The sequence below is a fragment of the Ornithodoros turicata genome, unplaced genomic scaffold (assembly GCF_037126465.1).
Source record: "Ornithodoros turicata isolate Travis unplaced genomic scaffold, ASM3712646v1 Chromosome23, whole genome shotgun sequence".
NCBI classification, from domain to species: Eukaryota; Metazoa; Arthropoda; class Arachnida; order Ixodida; family Argasidae; genus Ornithodoros; species Ornithodoros turicata.
In genome coordinates, this window is record NW_026999342.1 from 3,440,205 (window position 1) to 3,463,543 (window position 23,339).

The following is a 23,339-nucleotide window of genomic DNA, read 5'->3' on the forward strand; positions in this document are numbered from 1 at the left end:
CAAAACAGAGTTAATTAAGTGCTAAATCCCAATCTTGGTTCAATTATTAGTTGACATTTGGAAACGTAGTCACTAAAAAGTATACTAAAAGGTTATGAACACAGTTCAGCTGAATGACACTGATGAAAATTATCTTACTTACTCCTCACATGAGACATGAGAATAACCTACAAATACATCTATGCCCACAGGTTCTTAACCCTCCAGGAACAAACTAGTAATTATAATATGCTGTGACAGCAAAGAAAAAGCAACGAGAAAAACTTACAGCAAACAATGAATGTATGTTGACAACATTTCTACAGGTCAGCGCACTGATGGGAAAGCATCCCTAACAGCATGCATGACGCAGATCAAGATCCAGTGGAGTACTTTCTATTGTATTTTCTCGGAGCACCTCATATCCTTCTTGTGAATGGCCGACAGGTGGTATAACGGAATTTCCTGCAGAAATAAGGGTTTTCCGTCCAGTTTGCCGTTCAAGTAGCGCGTAAAGACCACACGGCGTATGTTGCCATGTTCTTCGGTTTCTCGGATGTATGTAAAAGACACTTGCAGTACGTCGGTGTCAAGGCACAGTATTTCGAAATATTCGTTAGTTCTGATGCAATGGTCTGTCTGCTTTTCACACGCATTCTCTACCTCTCGGCAACAAAAACCATAGTATTCATCCGTACCGTCCGTTTGCATTTCACACACTAACACCTGCACGACGAAAAAACAGCGCTTGTTTCGGCTTACACAAGTGCTTCTGCCTGATACATGGAAATTTCACAAAGCAGTCCATGTTCACGGCACGGTGAGCTACTGCTGAGGACGAATGTGACTCCGATTAATCTCTGGACGAGGAATCTTCTGCTGCGAAGAACACACTTTCCAGCACGCTAACGCACGAACAACATTTCTGTGTGAGCGACAGTTCTCGAATGCGGAATTCCAGCGCACTCATGTTCAAGAGGCTCGACATTCTTGACGTAGAAAGTGGTCACAAATGCCCACTGCCATTTTCGTTTTCGCCGGATTAGCGCCCGGAAGTGCGCGTATTACATGCGTCCTCGACAGATGGCGCGGGGTCATGCAATTGTTGACAGACTGCTCGGTTTCCTACTAGGTCCCTGGACATGCAATTATGGAAAATTCGATTACAGAAAAACTACAACGATTTCAGCGGAGTTCTTTGATATTTGAACTTTTGAAGGTTCAAGCTTTTCGCTGAACATATAGTTTCGATAGGTTTATATTCACTTTTCGGTCCCTTTAATGTTGAAATGCCGTTCATGATGAATCTGTATTCTAATGTACTGTGTCCTAACGTAATAACATGTACAAATAAAACTGGAAAGCTGTCCAGATATGTCAGCATTGTGCCACGATTATTTCCGTGTCTAAGAAAAATTCCGCAAGTGGAACCTTCACCAAGCATAGCCCTCCCCCCCCCTTGAAAGCTCGGCACCCCCCAGCAGTGAATTTCTGGGGAAATCACTGCCAAGCTCCCAGCACGTTTTCATTGAAAGAAAAGAGGACGTATTTCTTTGTTTTGCTTGTTGAGTGCCTTAGGAAACGATGTGGCAGGTGGCAATGTTCCCAAGTTCGCAGCTCTGTCATTGCTGCAGGTCACATCACGTCGTGCAACGGTCGGCGTCTCGGTGGTGGTTAGTTGAGCGGACGCCGCTTATTTTCAATTGAGTTTGTCGGTTTATCTCCTTGGCCGTGACACATTGTGACATGTATGGTGTTGTAGAAGGCCGGTGTCTAGAATGATGGGCAGTGTGAACGCACCGTTGACATCATGGAGGAAGGAAACACAGGAGCGGCCCCTCCAACTTTTCGCCATTGGGACGGGCGTGTCAGCTTCGCACTGCGTTCTGGCATGCTCCTGTCGACCACGTAACCGCTCACGTGACCCCAAGAGCATGCGCAGGCCAGCTCCCAAAGCAGACGACGGGAGTCTTGTCTTGCAGTTCAGATATCTGCATTGTGATGAACGCCGCGCGTCCAACTATATTAGTGTGCGTTCGAAGGTTTACTCTTGGTTGACCCTTCTACTACAAGACCGGTCAGGGTCTGCAGGACAACCACGCAGGACTAGAAACATCATTCGTGGCAGCGATGTTTGTGTAACGGCGTGGCCGCGTTTTGTGTGTTTGTTGCTGAAGTGATAAAGCATGCCAGTAATCAAATTTGTACAACGATGTAGGAAATCAATTGAATCTGCAGCTGTAGCATAGCGCCACCTTGCAAAGGAGCGATTCAAGATGACTCTCACAGACATGGGTACGAAACAACCGGTCAAGTACGTACCTAGGAATGGAACGTTATTCCCCTGGCAGAGCTGCTTTCTGTTGAACGACAGCCGCAACCGCGGTAAGAGCACATTTACAAAACGTTGTTTCCGCAATGGCGCTCACATTTTAAGAGGAACTGATTTTGGAAAAGCATAAAAGCACGAAAAGCAGCGCGAGCAACAAAGTGTTGCCAAACCGAAACTCACGTGGTGGACAGGAAGTAACGGCGGTTTTGACAGGAGCGACCGCCAGAGGGGTCCCACGGAAATCTGTTGGAATCTGGAATCTGTTGTTCCTCCATGGTTGACATCGTAGAACTCTCTTGTCAGTCGGGAGATCCGTGCACAGTTTGCATCCGCCGATCAGTCATGAAAATGTCGGCAAGCAACGGGCTGCGCGTTGTATACGTTTTTGAGCACGTTTCCGAAATATTGACCATACCTCCAGCACAACGAGCTCTCGTACTGCATCAGACGAAGAAAATTATGTTCTGCAGGTCGATACCATTAATTCACCTTTACGCGATTGCGTTTCTAGGTCATGTTGCACTTGCGTTTAGTTTTCTTCCGTTCGAAACTGAAGATTATTTCTTTCAGACTTAACTGGTGACAGTCCGTCCTCCAACTATACTGAGGGAACACTCTGATCTCAATATTTCGGGTAAGTTAATTTATTTATTTAATTTATGACAACCCCCTCATGTAATGCCCTCCTGGGGCGATACATGAGGGGGGATGCATAAATACACAAACAAACTTAATGCACGCTTACTTTAACATTCAAGAAATTCAGCAAGATTACGACGAAATGAGGCAGAATTAGTGGTGGATACGAGTGACTGTGGCAGGTCATTCCAGTCGGATATAGTTTTGGGGAAAAAACGAGTGCATGAAGTGTGAATTGTGACAACGAATGGGCTCTTCTTTACAGGAATGATCTAGCCTCGATGAGGTGTAGTTAGCAGGAAGTATACAATCAGGGCGAATGGAAGAAGCATAGCAGAGTTTGTGGTGAGGTAATTTCAAGGTAATTTCGAATTATTCGTAACAGCTGGCGTTGGTTTATTGTGACCGCTTGAAGGCAAGAGCTTATCAGCTCGTGTCTATGCCGCACTATTTAATTCTCAATAATAAATTAGAAAGAGAGGCACTTGAACACGATAAAAACACGACGCTTCGGTGTAGAAGAGTGTGAGCGTGTGAATGTATGTCACAATTTTTTCAGTTAATGAATGTTGGTTAAATGTCTCCACTGATTTTTTTCACAAACCTGGGTGCAGAGAGATTCCTATGCAGAACATTCATGCCTCTTATTGGGATCGCGATTCACCTGCGAACTTGCATTGTAATGCAGGACAACAGTTTTGTCTTGCCTTCATATTTTTTCGACTTCACGGACGCCTACATACTAAACTTTTTTTACACCTATGTTACTGTAAGAGGGCTGTATTTTGCAATATACACACAGATTACACTCATATTACACCCCTTCGAGGCTGATCCCCTCATAGGTGGGTGTGAATTGGGTGCACATCTACCTTGCTGTGTTAAAGGTCAGATATGCCGATTTTGAAGTGCCGCAGAACTGAGCGATACTCGCGCTGTGTGTTCATTACCGAACACTGAATATGTGTGCGAAATATCTTGCTCCAACTGTTCGTAGTTTTCTAGAAAACAGATTTTTTAGTTTCCACGCCCGGCCGTCAGACCGTCGGCAAACCCTGCGCACGGGCGCACCGACGTCACTGCTCTCGGTTTATCTGTCTTTGGCTTGGCATGGACTGTTGGCTTGGCTGCTTGGCTTCTTTCGTTTCCTCCTCTGTGCACCGTACATAAGCGAACAGCTGTTATGTTGTTGCTAATCCGGAAACAAAGCATGTGAATGTTTTTTTTTTTTTTTTGGCACAGCGTCGTTTGGAAAGTGCACTTCCTTGTTGTGACCTTGCCTTTTATGGGCTGGAGCGATATGATTCGTGAATATGCCACGGCGAAGTTGTCGAAGATGCGACGTGTGCTACGGTGTTAGAACAATTCATCGGAGCATTCAAGTGTTACCTATTATAAGCTGCCAAAAGACCAAGCAGTGCGAAGCTCTTGGCTGACAGTGGTGCCTGCTAATTTCCACTGCAAGGATTTCGTCCACGAATGTTATCATAGGTTACGCGCGACTCCAGAGGCAATTTGGAATCTCGGCACGAAATCGTCTGATGAAAATCTGAGGTGCCCGACGCATAACATTTTGAACGTGCCACGGAGGATCAAGGCAAAAAACGAGAGCAAAAAAAGGTAAGTCGAGGTTCAGATATAAAAAATAGCAAGCTTAATGAATCGATTGTGCAGCTGTCCTACTGCGCTTACTCTGATATAACCACGATTAACAACACAATAGTACTATTGATAATCTAACTTCTGAATTATCACAGGTGCACGCTGAAGGCGGAAATGAAGCATGATCTGGCTTGCATCTGGTCATGAAGAAATTGCTGACACGTTAGTTGCAGTCCACGTCCACCAACAGGTATGACAATGTGATGATATAATTTGAGTATTCATCTATGTTCAACTTTTCATGTGCACTCGCATGCAGACATCTTGACACCACTTTTAAATCTGCCCTCAAAGTTACAACCTGTGCTTTCAGGGTGGAAAACAAAGGTCGCCATTCCGATTAGCTGCTATCTCCCAGTCCAAGCACTTTTGTGTCTGGACACTGGTTCCTATGGATGGGGTGTTACAAGCTTCACTGTCTGATATATAAGGTACGTTACATTAGTTCAGTTAATTTGTCTTTTGCACATTTTTGTTACTGTGAGCTGGATTACTGTTGGACATACAATCCTTTGACACACCGAAGCTGATGTCGCCTCTGATAACGTTTTTGAATTTTCAGTATCATCAACGTCCATTGAGGAAGGTGCCTTTACTATCTGTGAATCTTTAACTGAAGAATAGCCCAGAATTCATGTTAACATTGTCTACTCTTATTAATTCACTGTCTGTGTTCTGAGAGCTAAGAAAAATGGAAACTATTTATTTGTCACAACTTCACACTGGATACTGGTGTGGTACTGGCTTGACATGTAAGCTAAAATACCTGGATTCTACAATAATTGTGTTCAACTTGGTGCATTACCGTGGGCAATGCCACATTCACTACATTTTTAGTGGGTACGGTGCACAAATACTGTGTGCATACTGCATACATACATACTGTTCGATAGGCAAAAATACCTGAGCAGTGCTGTGTAGTCTTTTTACCCAAAGTCCATACTCTTACTGCAAAGTCACAGTACATAGAACTGCAATGTGCAGGTATGCTGCGATAGAGATTCACAACAGAAAGAAGACTGTTGAGAGCATCTAAATTTTAATGAGACGAGACTTTCGTGCACAAGGCTGCTCTTGTTAATGTCTAACATGAAGTTACAAAATCCCAGAATATATAAAACATGTTGTAATGTAGAGAGCGAGGGGTGGTACAGACATAAAGATAATTATATAATCATATATAATAAAATAAAAAGGGGGTACAACTCCCCCCTCAACTCAACTCAACTCGACAACTCAATAACACTACTTATTCTCTACCTTACAACATGTCATATATTCTGGAATTTTGTAACTTGATGTTAGACATCAAGAAGTACAGCCTTCTGTGCAAAAGTATTCTTTCTGTTGTGCACAATCATTATACAGTAAATGCGACTATCCATTTCTTGTCATTAAATGCTTTTCCTTTCTTTCTTTCTTTTTTTCTGCAGTGATGAGCATCCATAAGGACACATGCCAGAAAGGGAGTCTCTTTGGGTTGACAAACCCTCATCACGTCATGAGGATACAATGGTTGACAAATGGTTCCAAAGCACATCGAAACTTCCAACAAATAATTCATGAAAAAGCCAGTCAGTGCTAGCACCAGGAGTTGAACGTGGACCGTCTTGCTACCAGTCAGAGATGTTCAGTGGCGTAGCCACGGGGAGGCTGGGGGGGGGGGGGGGGGACCTGCCACGGACCGACCCACACAAATCGTGCAAATCCGAGAACATAATATATGGGGGGGGGGGGGGACCAGTGTGACTATCGCGAAAGTTCTTGCAGTTCATGGCGTCTATCTAAGAAGCACTCTTGCATGGTTTTCAAAGTATGAGCTTTTCAAAATACTTCCAATCTCGTGACACCACTTCATTGGTCATGACAGCCTACACATGTAATCGTACTGTGAACGTCTAAATCAACTATTTTCGTTCCCTTTTTTAATTCTCAGTTTGCAGTGTGCACAAGTATGTGTGTGTTGTCGACACAGGATCAGCGGGGGGGGGGGCGAGTTTTCGTATCGAGCCCCCCCCCCTACCTTTGAGGTCTGGCCACGCCACTGGAGATGTTACATTCCAGGCGCTCATTGACTTTTGGTGAATTACTTGTTGACTTTGTCCCAAGGTAGAGCTCGCTACAGCTCATTTGCTATCTGTTAATGTTGTGGCGTGCGTTGCGTTTTTCTCTTTGTGTGTTCCAGACTCAGAACGGTTAATTTGGATCAGGTCAGGTACGTTTCATTTAGACATGGCAAACATAAAGTGGTGTTTCTCAACACAACTTAGCAGTGGTCTTCATGCATTACTGCTACGGCCATTAAGCGTGAATAGAAACCTACACATTATCCATGATGTAGAACCCCAAGACTAGGGAACACGAAGGGACAGACACAAACCTGTCCCTTTGTGTTCCCTAGTCTCGGGGTTTTACATATGCATCATCTTCACCAGCTCGCTTGCTTGCAGCCATTTTTTCTGCACATTATGTTCACTCTACTTTATCGTGTACTATATAATCTTGTTCAAGTTCTGTCAAACAACCTGTAATGCTATAAAAAAATTCAGTACACTGTTTGTGTGGGTTGAATGGTAGCGCATGAATGCAGGAAGGAAACTGTCATGTTATGGCAAGTGTTTACGTTTTGTACATTTAACTACTAATTTTATTGGTTAGCTTTCACTGGCGTATCATGTCAAGCCATGTTATATTAATTTGGAACATGTTCTTCTTAGTAGCCAGAGCAGCTGATACACAGAGAGAACATAGCCCGTGTGTGTTTGTCTTTTCCACCGCAGCCCTTGGGTTTCCTCCCTGATGGCTACACATGTCAGGGATAGGTTTCAGAACCGGTAGTTCCCGCCGAGTGTGAATTGCTTTTCAGGGGATCATCACGCTGGCAGATGAAACATATGGTTTAAATTATTTGCAGGACAGGAATTGCGCAGCTTCACACAAATACTACTACTACGACGTAAGAGTGGTTTCAAATCTAGCTTTTTTGTGTTCCTGACATTATCGCACAAGATGTAGTATCCACTATGATCCTTTATGTGGGGGGTATGTACAGTGCAATCAACAGATGCTATTTACAAATCTGTGTTTTCTACTGTGTTGAAATGGGGTAGTTTGTATCTGAGAGCCATAGTGAAACACAGGCCCTCGAGAAACACGGTAACACATTGCAGGGACTCTGGATGCTGCCTAAATTTCAAGAACACACAGCTCAAGGCAGCAGTTAAATAACAAGTGGTTAGAGAAATCCAAGATAGTTGCATCCGTAAGCAGTCCGCTGTTGGATTTGCTTCTGTCAGAGTTACGTTATCTCAAAGGGAACGCACGGACACACTCAGAATGATACTAGGGCTGCCTGTGAAATAGAATGAGGAGAGGGGAAGATATATAACCCTTTTTCTTGTCTGTTATTCCAGTGGTTAAATTGTCATTTTCTTAGCAGCATATGTGTGTATATTCCAGAGTCTGCTAATAAATATATCAGTTTAGAGCTAGCAGTCGCATTGTAGATGTCTCATCCTGTCCTTGGTTGCTTGTGATTCACTATGGCCATGCTTGCTATTGCAAAAACAGAAAACAAAAAAAAAAACAATAGAAAAACACGGAAAGAGCGACCTAAAAAACTGCCTGTTCTAGTGCTCACATGGAGGCAATGCAATGAGGTAACATGTTCCATTCATGAACTGTGCATAGTAGTATACAGGGTGTTTCAAAAAACGTGTCATTCGGACTTTATAAAAAAACGGGACGACGGAAAAATACGGGGTAAAGGGCACTTTTGTGGCAACTGAATTTGCCATCTTGCAAAAATATTTTCATTTGATTTTAATTAAAATAAATTGAATTTCTTTAATTGAACTCCAAAATTTCCCGAGTCAACCTAACGTTTTTTTACAGAATTAGAGAGCCCGTAGCGAACTTTGTCAGATCCATGAAGAAATCCGCTCGATATTGCAAATGGAACTGCCCAAAAAAAGTCCCGAAATTGAGGCTTCAAAGTTTCGGGTATTCAACGGCGCACCAAATCAGACGCAAAGATTCGTGGAGAGGACATGCTTCTGCCCCCATGAAAGATAGAAGGTCGAAAAAACACAGGGCGGGAAAAAAGAGGCTGAATCATTTTTGTTTGCCGCTTATCGACGTATGGTGCAATGTCAACCGCCTTGTTATCGGCACGTCTTCTGCTGCACGACGGTTCGGCGATAACCTGTACTAGCTTCGTGAGGGCAGGAGCATGTCAGGCTCTCCGCGCGTTTTTACGACTGATTTTGTGCGCCATTGAATACCCGAAACTCTGAAGCCTCAATTTCGGGACTTTTTTGGGGCAGTGCCATTTGCAATATCGAGCGAATTTCTTGGTGGATCTGACTAAGTTCGCTACGGGCTCTCAAATTCTGTAAAAAAAACGTTAGGTTGACTTGGGAAAATTTGGAGTTCAATTAAAGAAATTCAATTTATTTTAATTAAAATCAAATGAAAATATTTTTGCAAGATGGCAAATTCAGTTGCCACACAAGTGCCCTTTACTCCGTATTTTTCCATCGCCTAGTTTTTTTATAAAGTTCGAGTGACACGTTTTTTGAAACACCCTGTATATCACAACGGCAACCGATTATTCAGATTTTTCTTGAAGTACTTTGTTTTTTTTAGCTTTGTTTGCACAGTCTATTATTGGAGCTTTATGTGATTCCCCTCTTCAGATACTTTAAGATTGCTGATGCTGTGCAGTTTGTTAATTTTGAAACTGTACTGTGCTGAGGTACAAAAACAGAATTGTCATATCTGCATTTGAGCACATAGGAATAATTTGTAAGTACTTTACTTGTTGACATTAATATTTGCACCAGGTCACAACATTGTTGATTTATGGAAAATGTAAATACAGTCAACCCTCGATTTATGAACACCCTCGGTTCCCCGAAAAATCGTTCATAAATCGAGGGATTCATAAATCGAAAATTCAGTTAACTGAGTACTATCGAGCAAATGCAACAGTATTAACGAGTTGGGATTGTGTTTATAATGCCATATATTGTGTAATTTTGCTTTAGACCATGCCTTCTGCTGTATCAATCTCACAAAGAACAGACGTTAGAGCATTCACACTCTGTTTATTATGCAATACTAAATTGTTTAATTTTGCTTTGGACCATGCCTTCCGCTGTGTCAATCTTGGAAATAAGAGATGTCACCACATTCGCACTGGGCTGGTCTCGGATTTCCTCCGGCATTTTTAACCTCAGTTTATTAATCTCCGAGTGACAGCGACCACCTTATTCATCAACTGAGGTCAGGAACACTTGGTCGCACCTTATGTGACCCCGGAAAACCCGTTTGTTGTTCGGATTTCGAGGGGTTAAGAACCGAGGGTGCAATACCTGGAAAACGTTTTGTCAGTTCAGGCGTCATTCATAAGACCACAGAATTATCAATTTGAAGGTTTCTGTTGACCTCGGAACGATCCGTTCATAAATTGAGGGCAAAAACGCTGGGCAACTCCTAGTTGGTTCCCAGAAATTCCGTTCATTATTCGAATATCGAGGTTCACAAAACGAGGGAAAAATGAATGGAAAAAGTTTGGTTCCCCGTGCTCGTGTCCATAAAACAAGGGAATTCATAAATCGAAGGTTCATAAATCGAGGGTTGACTGTAAATATATTTATTTGCTTGCCAAACAATGCACAAATGTCTTCTTTTCTAGTGAGATATTCCCTGTTCACCAGACATAAATGTGGAAAAGTTAAAGGGGCACAATGATGGTAGAGTCTAGCGATGCTTTTTGCCACTTCACATATATGCACTGTTATTCGTGTGCACATGTAGGAATAGGAAGGTAGAGGATGCGCATAAAAAATTTCGTATGCAGCCACACATATGGTTCAGAAGATTAATTAGATGATGTCCAAGCATATATAATTGTGCTTCATGTGCAATGGGTATGCTAACGGATTGCTTCCATGAAGCCTTTTTATTTATTTTTTATAAATTCTTTTTATAAATGTTATTTTTTATTTTATATAATTTCATATTACATATTGTATACTTATATTTTTATAAATTTTATAAACTAAAAGCTCAAGTTACACGGTCCCTGTAAGAGTGCCCTTTGCAAATGGTTTGGTAACGTGTCTCGAACAGTAAAGGTAAGAGGCAATCGAGAATGCTGCAGACAAGGTTGCAACTTACATATTGCTTATCACGTCCTACATACAAAGTGATTTGTACACTAATTCCTGAGCACGGAATTCATCCCGAGGCTGGCCAGTGATGTCACCCAGGACGACAAGTAACGTAATTGCCTTTAATACACCCCACGGGCTGAGTTGTGAATTGAAAGAGCACTCTACAGAAGGATAAGGTGCACCTGATTTCTAGGATCTATGCTATGCCTTAACTCTTCAGACACCACATTTCTAAGTGGCAATATGTGCTCTGGTACTTCTTTTGCGTCTGCATAGTGTGCAACCACATGGCTACTGGAGCTTTCGTGTGCATGTTTTTGTGCGACGGTGTTCATTACAAACAATATCCAGATGTTAGACATAAAATGCAGTAGTTTGTACCGTACCACACAACGCAGCGTGACATGGGAGTGTGCGATTCAAAGAAAGCTTCTGGAAAATGCACAGAATCCCACAAAAAGTTTAAAATGTGATTTGTATTTCGTTTTACGTCTTTCGTCGTTACATACCATCGTCGACGCTGTTGCACATTGATAAATGGTACGTAAAACTTGTCCCATAGCAGTATGCGGTTTCTCAAATACATGGCACAATTTTCCTGCAGTAATAAAACGCTGTCGGCATTTTCTTGCTGACACGGCTGTCGAAACGTCAGTCTCTACAATGGGCAAGTGCTGTAAAGGGGCAAACGCAGACGTGACTTGATACAAATTGTACGTGCTCACAAAACACAAACGACGAACTCCAGTCACAACATCGCACACAGGTTGGTTCGCGAATGAGTTCGCAGCTGCTGCACTGTTTACTTATCGCGGAACGGTGGAACGGTGGAACCCAGCTGTCCGCCATCTTCAAGCACAGATACGTGAAGCCGCGAGAAGCCGTAGCTGAAATCCACTGACAAGTACGAAGGCGCGTACACGTCACAATGCCCGTTCGGGTGCATCTACGTCATAAAAATGGCTGCGCCCATGTGTGTTTCGGAATGAATTACCTATTTTTTTGACATGGTACTGTACCGAACTGAGAGAATGAAGGTGCATTTTGGGGAGAGCTGGATGTGGGCTTTCAGAATATCACAACCGTTTCGACTATTTGGGATATCGGCATAGCTGACCTTTAAGGGTGTACTACAAGCGTATAATAAAGGTGCAATGGTTTAGAGGAGTACAGAGAGCCGTCCAAAAATTTTCAGGTTAAGACGTCTGATGAAAGTGTGTGTGTGTGTCATTTTACCGAATGCAATTTGTTTCCCAGAAAAAAACTCACATAAACATGGGTTCCTTCACCCGCCTTCCGCCTTCACCCTTAAAGGGACGGTCTCGTACAGCCGGGGCGGTTCCGAAACTTAGCCAAAACTAGTTTCACGAGTACTGTACACATACAACCGTCAAAGTTTCATTCGGAATAACCAAGTCGTTTTCGGAGAATTTGTCGAAACGTACCGTAAGAGCAGACGACGAGAGCTGCGCTTCTCTCATGCAGACGTCACGTATGACGTCGGCCTGCGGGTGCGTCGTCGTTGTCATGGTAATTGTAACTTGCAGAAGCACCTTGGGTTGAGTAATCCCCTTTGCTCTCGAAATGGGGACACTCAGGCAAATACCTCCGCGAGCGGAGAATGTAGTCTGAGCATTGACTGTGGGGTCTCCCATAATGTGGCGCACAATCGTATACGTGGAAGCTAAGTCACGTGTTTTCTTCCCGCGAGTATTTAATGTGGTTTTTAAATAAACACGTACTCCTTATCCATGTACGTCGTCAGCGACACTCCATTTCGAAGCATGATCAGTGTACAACGGGGAGTGTAATGGAAGCGCTAGTAATATATTTTTGGTCGGAGCTGTAATGCGACGGCGCGCGCCGATGGCCAGCGACTTCAGATTTGTGAATATGGATGGGGGTTGTTCTGCGACTTTTAACTTGTCTCTGAGGATTAACATAGTTCTTCTGAACCACCATGCTTGCCACTACTTAGAATGCGCGTTTTTCACCTGAGAACTGAAAGAAAATGTACGAGAGTTGCCGCGGTGCACAGTAACTTCTGAAAGTCGTCTGCTCACGCCGATGCACTAGCGCGCGCAAAAGCAGACGATTTCTGTATCCTATCACGGACTTACCCGCAGGGCGACGTGGCCGTTCTTATTGTTGCCAACACAGATCGCGGCATGCTCTGCAATCTTTATCAATTTAATTCGGTTACTTAATAACGGTGGCGTGTTTTGTCGGGTAAATTAGCAGTATTCCATTTTCAACAAAGGGCAATCGAATGCTACACTTTATGAAATGGGCAGGGAGTACGAGACCGTCCCTTTAACTCGCCACTCCGGGTATTACGAGGAGGAGAAGGTATGATGACACGTCACCGATGACGTTATAAGAATAACTCGTTCTGGTTCGCCGGTCAGTGAGGGTCAGCGCCTTGTCCCGCCGTAAACCAGTTTCGCCAGTTGTCCCGGAGAATTGGGTATAGAAGAAGCGGCCGAATCATTACCGAGACAGGAGAAAGGCTTTTTCAGAATCCCGAACAGCCGAGTAGCAGACGACAGAGGAGTAGCAGACAACATTCCTGTAGATCAGTCAGCGAGCGTTCTCCTTATAGCGTCAGCGCGTGGTTCCAGGCAGATCAGGGGCCCGATGCTGAACTTTTCGTTATATGGATGCTCCGCCCATATATATCGTTCGTTATTGTTTCCTTTGATGACATACGTAAAGTTCGTTACGCTGCTCAATACCGATAGTTATCTTAACCGTAGCGCCTCCCACACTGTTAAAACAGAACTTCACCACATAGCACGCTTCTAGCCAACCATCATACTGAATGATATCATTCCGTGTCATGATTTGTTCAAAACAGGGGGGAGGTGCCTATCTGGGACAAGATAATCTGTCCCAGATAGGCACCTCCCCCCTGTTTTGAACAAATCATGACACGGAATGATATCATTCGGTATGATGGTTGGCTAGAAGCGTGCTATGTGGTGAAGTTCTGTTTTAACAGTGCATCGCCAAGAGCGTAGCAGCAAACGTGGCGAATGACAGCACTTGTTTAATTCCCTAGCCGACCAAAATGGCAGCGGCGGTAGATCTTGCTTCGAAAAGGCTGAAGGACAGCGGTGACGTATTGCTCGATCAGTTTTGATAAAGACCGCCTGAAGCAGGAGAGCAAGAAGAACTGTGTCATATTTGTGGTTGTTTTCGCCGTTATACTGTATTTAGGAAGATGAATACTACCTGGTGCCGGTATTTGCATTCGGTGTCTTGAAGTGTGTCGTGAAGTTCCATTTCACCCTACGTGTGCAGCTGGGACTACGTTGTGTGTGCTGCGAGTGATTTTGTGTGATACAGCAGAAGTAGAGTTCCTAAATAAGGTTATCTAGTGGCTCTTAGTAAAGGTACTTATGGTTCGAGGATGATCAACGTTAACCGAACTGACTTCGGTGAAGGTTCATCACCGGCGCAACTTGCGTGTGCTTCGCAAACTTTCAAAGGTGAACCCGCACCCACGAACTCCCTTTCCAATGACAGCGTACTGTGGGGTAATAGGACACAAGGAAGCAACGGACGGCGCTGTGATATTGACAGATGCATAACTGTGCATTCAGTAATGAAAATCCTCCGGGAGCAAGGTATGGACATCGATAACCACATAGTGCATGCGCACTGTGTGTCGTATGCGCTCGCATGTTGTGTAACATAATATTCGACTTTCAATGCAATCATGAACTCAACGACAGCAGGGTCGCCTTTTTTTATACGTTTGAATGCATGGTGTAATAGCTGTATTGAATTATCTTTCGGGAATAAATTTCGTCTGCTCTGCAATCTCGTCTCTTCCCTTGTATGTCGTCTGCTTAATGTAGCACTACCATTCCCAAACTACGCACAGCAACAACAGCAGCTAGCAGGCTGCACAAGTCAGCCATGATTCTGGTTCTCCGCGTTTCAAACTTCACGGTGCGATAAAGTATATCGATCGTTACGCCCATACCGAAAGCTATCGCTAACCCGCCGCGTGGGCATGGTTTAGCTATATTTTGATGACACGAAGCACGGGAGCTTCAAATAATAACGATAACGAACGGTATGTTCAGTTCAACATCGGGCCCCAGAGGCTGGTACTGCTCTTCACTGCCGTTGCGCACGGTCGCTTTTTGCGGTGTACTTTAAATTCAATTTCTGCGATAATTATGACTCTGTGGTGTGAATTACTTCGCACGGTGCATCTTACTGGCCTACTTAACAGTTTTATAGGAAGAAAAAGGGCGTTAAAAATGACTTCTGTGCTACTTTAAAGGTGTTTCGCCTTATTATAAGATGTTTAACCTTGCCATGGAATATGAATGGCGTGTACACTGAGTCTTAATTTTCCCTCATACCAAAACAAGTAAGAAACACAAACGTTATCTTGATGGTGAGTTGATACACCAAGCAATCCCTCAATTCAATGTTTTTTTTTTTGTATAATCAAATTAGACTTAGACATCTTACCCTTGGTTCTGACTGGAATGCGAGCAAGGCTATCGAATTTGCAGGTGCTCGCAAGATAGGGAATGTATATAGTATCTGTTTTGCTCTTAGAGAGGAAATGCCTTTCTAAGTGAGCTTTTGGTTCGTCATCCCATTTATGTGATGTTTGAGAAATTTGAGAAATTGATGAATTGGAGGGGGGGGAGAGAAATTTGTGAAATTTGAGAACGGCACCGGGAACTTTCCTTCTTATAAGCATGTATGACGTATCGTCCATTTGCCATGCAACGTGATATTGATATGCGCACGCTCATTAATTAGCTGGAAATAAAAAACTATTCCCCGAAAATGACAACTTTCAATGGCAATGTACGCATGAGACGGCATCGAGACACCTACTACACCCATTGGGGGTCTTGAGTACAGCTCTCTCCATGAAAAAAAAAAAAAAATTCGGGTCTAGTCATTTTTGCGAGTAATTGGTACAGGATCACATATTTTCCTCCGTAGGAGCGAAAAAAGAAGCTATTTCACAGCGCTATTCGACATGGAATTATACGTGTTATTCCGCATGTTTGGCAACAAGGTGTGCTGGTAGAAAAGTACGAGGGGCGTTCAAGTCAAACCGGGACTTTTCATTTTTCGCAAAAGTAAAATGAATGAGGCGAGAAATTAGTTTTATTTTTCAACGTAATCTCCACCTGCACTAATGCACTTGTCCCAGCGTTTCACGAGGGCTTGGATACCAGCAGCGTAGAAATCCTTACCGACGCGTAGCAGCCCTGATCGGGCCGCATCCTTGACCTCGTCGTCGCAGCTGAAGTGGCAGCCCCCAAGGAACGCCTTCAGTGGACCGAAGAGATGGAAATGGTTGCGGGCGGGGTCTGGACTGTAAGGGGGATGTGGCAGCAACTCCCAGCCAAGTTACTGTAAGGTGCCTGTCGTGAGGTGGGTGGTATGCGGGCATGTATTGTCCTGTAGGACGAGGACTCCTTTGGTGATGAGGCCCGACTTTCTGAAACTGGAGGTGTTCATGAATGATAGTGTACAACGTTCCCACAGAAAGGTCCGTCTTTCGAGCCAGTTTGAGACATGTTATTCGTCGGTTCTTGAGGATCAGGCGCTTCTCTAGTTGGATGTTCTCAGGAACTCTGACGTTGGGCTTTCAGTCGTCGCGACCAGGATCGTCCTGCACTGATGTACGGCCGCCTCGGAACCGTTTGCACCACTCAAACGCTTTGCTGCGGCTAAGTGTATCGTGGCCGTACTGAGCCTGAAGTCTTCTGTGAATTTCAGATTACTTTACGCCTTCATTCACGAGAAAATTCATGACAATTCGCTCTTCGATGTGCGCGCTCACCTCGTTGTCGGCCATCTTGTCCAGCACCTGTCTTCTGTTTTGCACAAACTTTGGACCACCACGTGGTAGAACGCAGAGGCCTGTCGCGTGTGAAAATGACGAAAAAGAGGTAGCGCGAGCCATTTGTACACTCAGGAGACAAAGTCCCGGTTTGACTTGAACGCCCCTCGTAAAAGGCTTAAGTCCACTCCGCTATTCTGTCTTTCCTGTTAATATGGCTGACCCACAGCCCTCGCTCTCATACCGTCTCGTAGGCGCCATACCGCCATAATAAGAAGTTCCAGGCAATACAATACAGTGAAAGTCAAGCTTGTCTAGCCAACACTCTTAAAAATGAACTTCACCGCATAGCACGCTCCTAGCCAACCACCATCTCAAATGATATTGTTACCTGCCCTGATTTGTTGAAAACGAGAGGCGTACGCCTTTTTGTGACGCTTATGCTGTTCATAATTGTCACAAGAAAGGCGTACGCCTCCCGTTTTCAACAAATCAGGGCAGATAACGATATCATTCGAGGTTATGGTTGGCTAGGAGCGTGCTATGCGGTGAAGTTCATTTCTAAGAGTGAACGATGGTCTGATATCGCTAGGTATGTACACACTCCAACTGACCTTGATCAACCCGACCTATCAGCACCTGACTTTGCACATTGTTAGGGGTAGGATGAGAGGTACTGACCTGTTAGGGGTAGGATGAACCGCAGTTTAGCGCATTTGGTACAATGATATGTATTGTGCATTTCACGAGACGCAACTTCGGATTGGAGTTAATAAGAGCTGCTCTTTTTATTCATAAAATGAAATGTAATTGTTGCGCCATGTCAGTACTGTCAAGAGATGGGTTCATACTCCAACAAATTGGCGCGACGTGCGTCAACGAATGAAGAAGTCCCGACTGTCACTTTTCTATATCAGCACATCCCGTTGTAGCGGGCCGTGGACAACGACGAAGATGGCCACGCGCCTGGAGCACTTGCCTCAGTTCCACCGGCGCGGCCATGGAGATAGGCCACCGTCATCGCCTCTCCGTGGCATACCATCACCGTCGGTCGGGACTCATGTAGAGGAACAACACCTCCTCTACACCATTGCCAAACATGCGGAAGAACCCGTAATCCCGAGGCGGATAGCCCTGCAAAAGAGCTTCCTTTTGCGGTCCTACGCGAGGAAAATAAGTAATCTGAAACCAACTACTAAAAAAAAAAAAGACTAGATCCCACGATTTTTTCTTCCTTTTTTTTTCTGATACGTACACAATTATTCAAAAAGGTGCAATCATGGAGTGAAAAAGGTAGATTTGTAGTTACTGAAGCCCTACCGAGAAAGAGACTCAAAGACCAGGAGCCAGGTTAGGTCGGTTTAATCTGCGCGGCACAGAACTGAACTGGCTCCTGGTCTTTGAGTGTCTTTCTCGGTAGGGCATGAGCTACAACCCCGCTACGCCTGCAACCCAGCTACAACCCCGCAGCGCCTCAGCCACCCCCCTCGACCCGTCATGTGACCTGGGCTAGCCCCCTCCGGTCTTCTGGGAGGGGGGCAACTGTAGCGCCACTCATTGCATGCCGGTAGCCTTCGACGACGACGAATCGGCCCGTTTGTTTCTCGTGCACAGCTCGCATGCATATCGGCAGTTCAGTTCTGTGCCGCGCAGATTAAACTGACCTAACCTGGCTCCTGGTATTTGAGTCTCTTTCTCGGTAGGGCTTCAGTAACTACAAACTGCGCCACTCATTGCATGCCGGTAGCCTTCGACGACGACGAATCGGCCAGTCTGTTTCATCGTCGTCGAAGGCTACCGGCATGCAATGAGTGGCGCTACAGATTTCCCATTTCTACTCTTTTCACGTCAGATTTACAACTCACAAAAGGAGAAAAGATGGTCATCTACCCCTTCGCTTGAGAGGAAGGCGTATAAGAGATGTACGAACCTCGCGGAGAAGCGGTAACGAGTGCATCTTACTCCTTTTTACACCTTCTCTCCTCGACCGCTCCGCCGCATGGAAAGAAAATAACACAGTATAGAACTCCAGTTCCGGTGAACGCAAATGATGTAATCCAACTGAGCAATGATTATAAGATAAGAAGTGTAAACAAGAAAATGTCCCCCTCAATATCATAGTTGTGCACATGATAAAGCAAACTGTAAATCAAATAACAAAAAAGGCAAAAAAAACTTGTGAACAATATACAGAGCCCGAATGGTAGGCAAGACACTGCATCAAAGAGGAATCTGGAAAGAGGGTGCACACCATTTGTCTGCTCTGAATAGTGGGTTGCAATGATCATGCTGTCTCACCTAAGGGGTTTCAGGCTCCGCTGAGGAAGTCGCCTGTAAACATGAAAGCAGATGAGTGAAGAGCAGTGATTTCCCCAGAAATTCACTGCTGGGGGGGGGGGGGGGTGCCGAGCTTTCGAGGGGGGGGTATGCTTTCTGAAGGGTCCACTTAAGGAATTTTTCTTAGACACGGAAAGAATCGTGGCACAATGGTGACATCTCTGCGCAGCTTTCCGGTGTATTTGTACATGTTATTACGTTAGAACACAGTACATTAGAATACAGATTCATTATGAACGGCATTTCAACATTAGGATGCATAATCACACGACCGACAAAGAAAAAAAGACTAGCACCTTGTCTCACGAAGCTCAATGAATACCTAGCACACAGATTGGACAAATGCATGGTACGATCATCTGCATGACTGTGGTCCAACAGCCCAAGTTTGACAGTACAGGAATTCGCTGCTCCGGACTCTCTACCAGACCGTGTTGGTGGCCGTGTTGGTGGCCGAGCAGGGTGGGGTCACCTGAGAAATTTCAGGGCAGGCGTTGCAAAAATGCAGGGGGGTGTATGGAAATCCCTGGTGAAGAGAAAAGAACGGATACGTATGTTCAACATATTACATAAATATTCTGTTGAAGTATGGTTTCTAAGATCATGCTAAACGAAGTGTACTTTTATCAACAGTGCACCTCCTGAGTTTAGGGACTAGATTCGCTAACTTCTATTTTGTCTTTCTTTTTTTTTACTCTCTCTCTCTCTCTCTCTCTCTGCCGTAAGCGGCAGCAAGGTTCAGAGTCACGCAGATGAGAATTAACCCATTTACGCAATCCTGAAATCTGTGATAGCATTTGAACCACACGGACTCCGAGACCTTTGTTAGCTCCAATAACGAAACATACTCACACTTTTGCGCCGTTTAGGCGATGTTCTTTCCCCGATGTGGACAGGTATTGTGATGGTGCTTGACTCAGACCACACCTTGATTCCACCTTGAGTCCACCTTGATTCAGACGACACTGAGCTCGTTATCCAGTACGTTGAAGAGATTCAGCGTACCCTTCGTAAATTCAATCACGCAAATGTCCGCTACAAACACGACCAGTCGATGGCACCGCATCGTCTTTCCACTCCGGCGGTCCGATTGCTTCGTGGCATCAAAAGCTGTCCGTCTCGTCACTGGGAAGCATATGACATTGGATGCCAAGCGATGCCAAGCGGTTGCCCAAATTAGGGCAACCAACTATCCAACATCGTCTCGGCATGTCGACGAAAATCACAGGATGCGACTTTGTGACTGCGATAGACTGCGACCATCGCGCGGAAGCTGCCGTCATGGAGGCTTCGAATCCCGATGAACGCATACGCGGGATCCTACGGCGCATGCTCCTCGCGGGACCTTGACACGTCACGATGACGTGTAGCCGAGCCGGCCGTGGTCCCGTCAAGTTGCTCGCTGTGTCTCCGCTCGGCAGCTCGCCACGGCACGGCGCCAGCTGTCCTCCCTTCGCCGCTCCGTTTAAATTCGCTCCCGAGAATACTCCTCGCATGACGAAGGTAAAATTTTGATTCTAGACTCGGAAAAAGTTTTTTTTTTCTGATGAAAACGAGAAAAAAATCATTTCATAGTCCCTTTAAGGAGATGGGAGTATTGTTCGGGAAGGGGGCCACTGTTTTTGTTACAAACCGAGGGGCGTATGTGCCAAGACTCTATAGAAGCTTTCTGGGTCCCCATCTTTGTTCTCGAGCCAAGGTCACTGCGTTGTCGAAGTCAAAACAATAATCTCGCAGTAAAACGCGCAGTTTTGCACATAAGGGCTCGTACTGTTGACGACTTCCCAAGATGTGATGAGGACCGCACGTTAAGACTCACTGAGCCGATACTATCCACTTAAACTAAGGAGAAATGGGCCACCATGTTGCGGAAGAAGCACCGCATATGGCTTACGCTGGCAAAATATGTCCATTTCTTGGCGTTATGACGACGGAAATATGTGGGTTATCGGCAAAACGACATGTAAACAAAGTCACATGACCTCAAAATGATGTTTTCTATGACGTGCGACCAGGACAAGATGCAGTTTTGCTAAAAGCACCTACATGCGGGTAGTTACAACAATAGGAGGTTTGTGTCACCCCTCTGGTCACAGCCGTATAAAATCAAGGCCGCAGTGTTCCGCACAGTACACGTACAAGCCGTGGTGGTCTCCCGCCCCTCTTTTCGCCAAACTGACGTGTTCCACTTCCCTCGCTCGGTATTTCGTATTTCACTCCTCATTTGGTATATCATGTGGGCTACAAAACTCCATCGATGGATTATCTACTACCGCCCACAAGGAGTACATGCTCCCTCCTTCTAGAAGTGAAAAAAAAAAAACTCCTCTGGAGGGGTTCGCAATGGGATAAGCCGTTTACTCCTCTTCTGGAGTTAATGGCTACCTTTTTGGATAACATTGTATGTACTCAAGATCCCCAATGGTGCAGTATAGATGGCGACACCGTCTCATGCGTACTGTGAAAGTTGTCATTTTCGGGGAATTTATTTTTATTTTCAGCTAATTAATGAGCGTGCGCATATCAGATCCACGCTGTGTGGCAAATGGACGATACGTCAGAAATGCCTAGAAAAAAAGTTTTCCGACCGGAGGATTTATCTGAGACACCCTGTGTAGGACAACACCGTGTGGTTCGATGTGATCGTGCATCCATCTATCTACCAGCGCTGGCTCGATGAAATCTGTGAGAGCGGGCAACATGGCGGGAGTACAGTGAGGACGGGCGACGATGCGATCAACGAAAAGGATGGTGCCACGATGACTCATCACATTCTCATGACCATCCCAGAGGATGGAGGCGACGAAGTCAGAACGGACTCGAAACAGACACGGAGACATCCGGCTCGACGGTGTAGGGTTTACATTTCGCCGTGAAAGATAGCGGCCAAGGGAGAGGGTGCGAGAGGAAAAGAAGAGGAGAGAAGGTGAGGGAAATAAAATGTGCGGGACAACCGCTATTCCTGTCTAATACTGTAATGAATAACAGGAGACAAAGAAGGAAAAAATCAGTGTTCTTCGTGTTCGTCTTTGTGTCCCCTGCACTGGGGTATTTTACCGCTTTTAACACGAATTACCAAACAGTCCGGATTCTATCACTTTTTATCACTTGGAAAAATCCCAGGGACTCATTGCATATGTGTTTTGAGAAGGTTTTCAGGTGGGCAGAAACAAGAACGCGGTCACGCGTTGGCCGAGCGATGCGTATACAGCAAATGGTATGGCTGTCGACCCCTTGTCCACGGCCCCGTTTCTTTATCTGTGGTGACTGCAGAGTTCTTCGCTCCAGATTTCTCACAGCCGCTGTGCAATGTTGAAGAGAAAGCCTTCGAAAAGCCTCGAGGAAAGGCATTGAGCTGCAAATATCGGCATGAGGCTGCAGGTATTACCCTCAACAGGCAGAATGAGCAACTAATCGGCAAAGCGGGTGAAATACCGTCCGGATGGCAACCCTATAGCCCGGGGTGACCATCGGCACCAGTCGATATCTGCGCATCATCGTCTGCAACAACCCGGACGCTTCTCGATGTGCAGTATTCTCTGGATATTTTACTGTGCACAGCCCCCTGCATAGGCCAGATCAGTGGAACTCTAGCCGCAGAAGGCTGCACGACGTGCGTATCGTGCTTGTCGGTGATTTCAACATGTACGTATCCATACCGAAGAACGCCTTCTTCCTCGACTGGGAGCTTGACTTCACAAAAACGAGCTCTGCGCTGTCGTAAAGATGTTTGTCAACTTTGTTTAACAAAGTCGACTGTCCCCTAGTACGACTTGTAGGTTGCCAATTTGACAAGAAGGACGTTTCAGGAAGCATCGGTGCCACCTTGAGGTACGTGAGGAAAGCGTGAAGGATTTCGTCCGCTCGAGTCGAGGACGATTTATGAAGTGCAAATATAACCAGTGGCGTAGCCATACCTCCAAGGTAGGGGGGGCTCGATACGAAAACTCGCCCCCCCCCCCCCCGCTGATCCTGTGTCGACAACACACACATACTTGTGCACACTGCAAACTGAGGATTAAAAAAGGAACGAAAATAGTTGATTTAGACGGTGTTTGACAGATTGGCGTAAATGCAGGCTAGCTGGTGGATAAATTCCATGATAGGCAAGCCTGAGCGATGTCACGAGATTGGAAGTATTTTGAAAAGCTCATACTTTGCAAACCATTCAAGAGTGCTTCTTAGATAGACGCCATGAACTGCAAGAACTTTCGCGATCGTCACACTGCCCCCCCCCCCCCACACACACACATATATTATGTTCTCGGATTTGCACGATTTGTGTGGGTCGGTCCGTGGCAGGTAGGGGGGCTCGAGCCCCCCTAGCCCCCCCGTGGCTACGCCACTGAATATAACCATGACGAGCAGCTGGAGTGGGGAG

The 23,339-nt window shown here is 45.2% G+C and overlaps 1 protein-coding gene across 3 annotated transcripts in view; it reads right to left on the reverse strand.

Annotated features, from left to right (window-relative positions):
- Nucleotides 1–23,339, reverse strand: part of LOC135373293 (protein FAM135A-like) — a 171,011-nt gene that overhangs the window by 49,925 nt on the left and 97,747 nt on the right. The gene's annotated exons all lie outside the window — the stretch shown is intronic.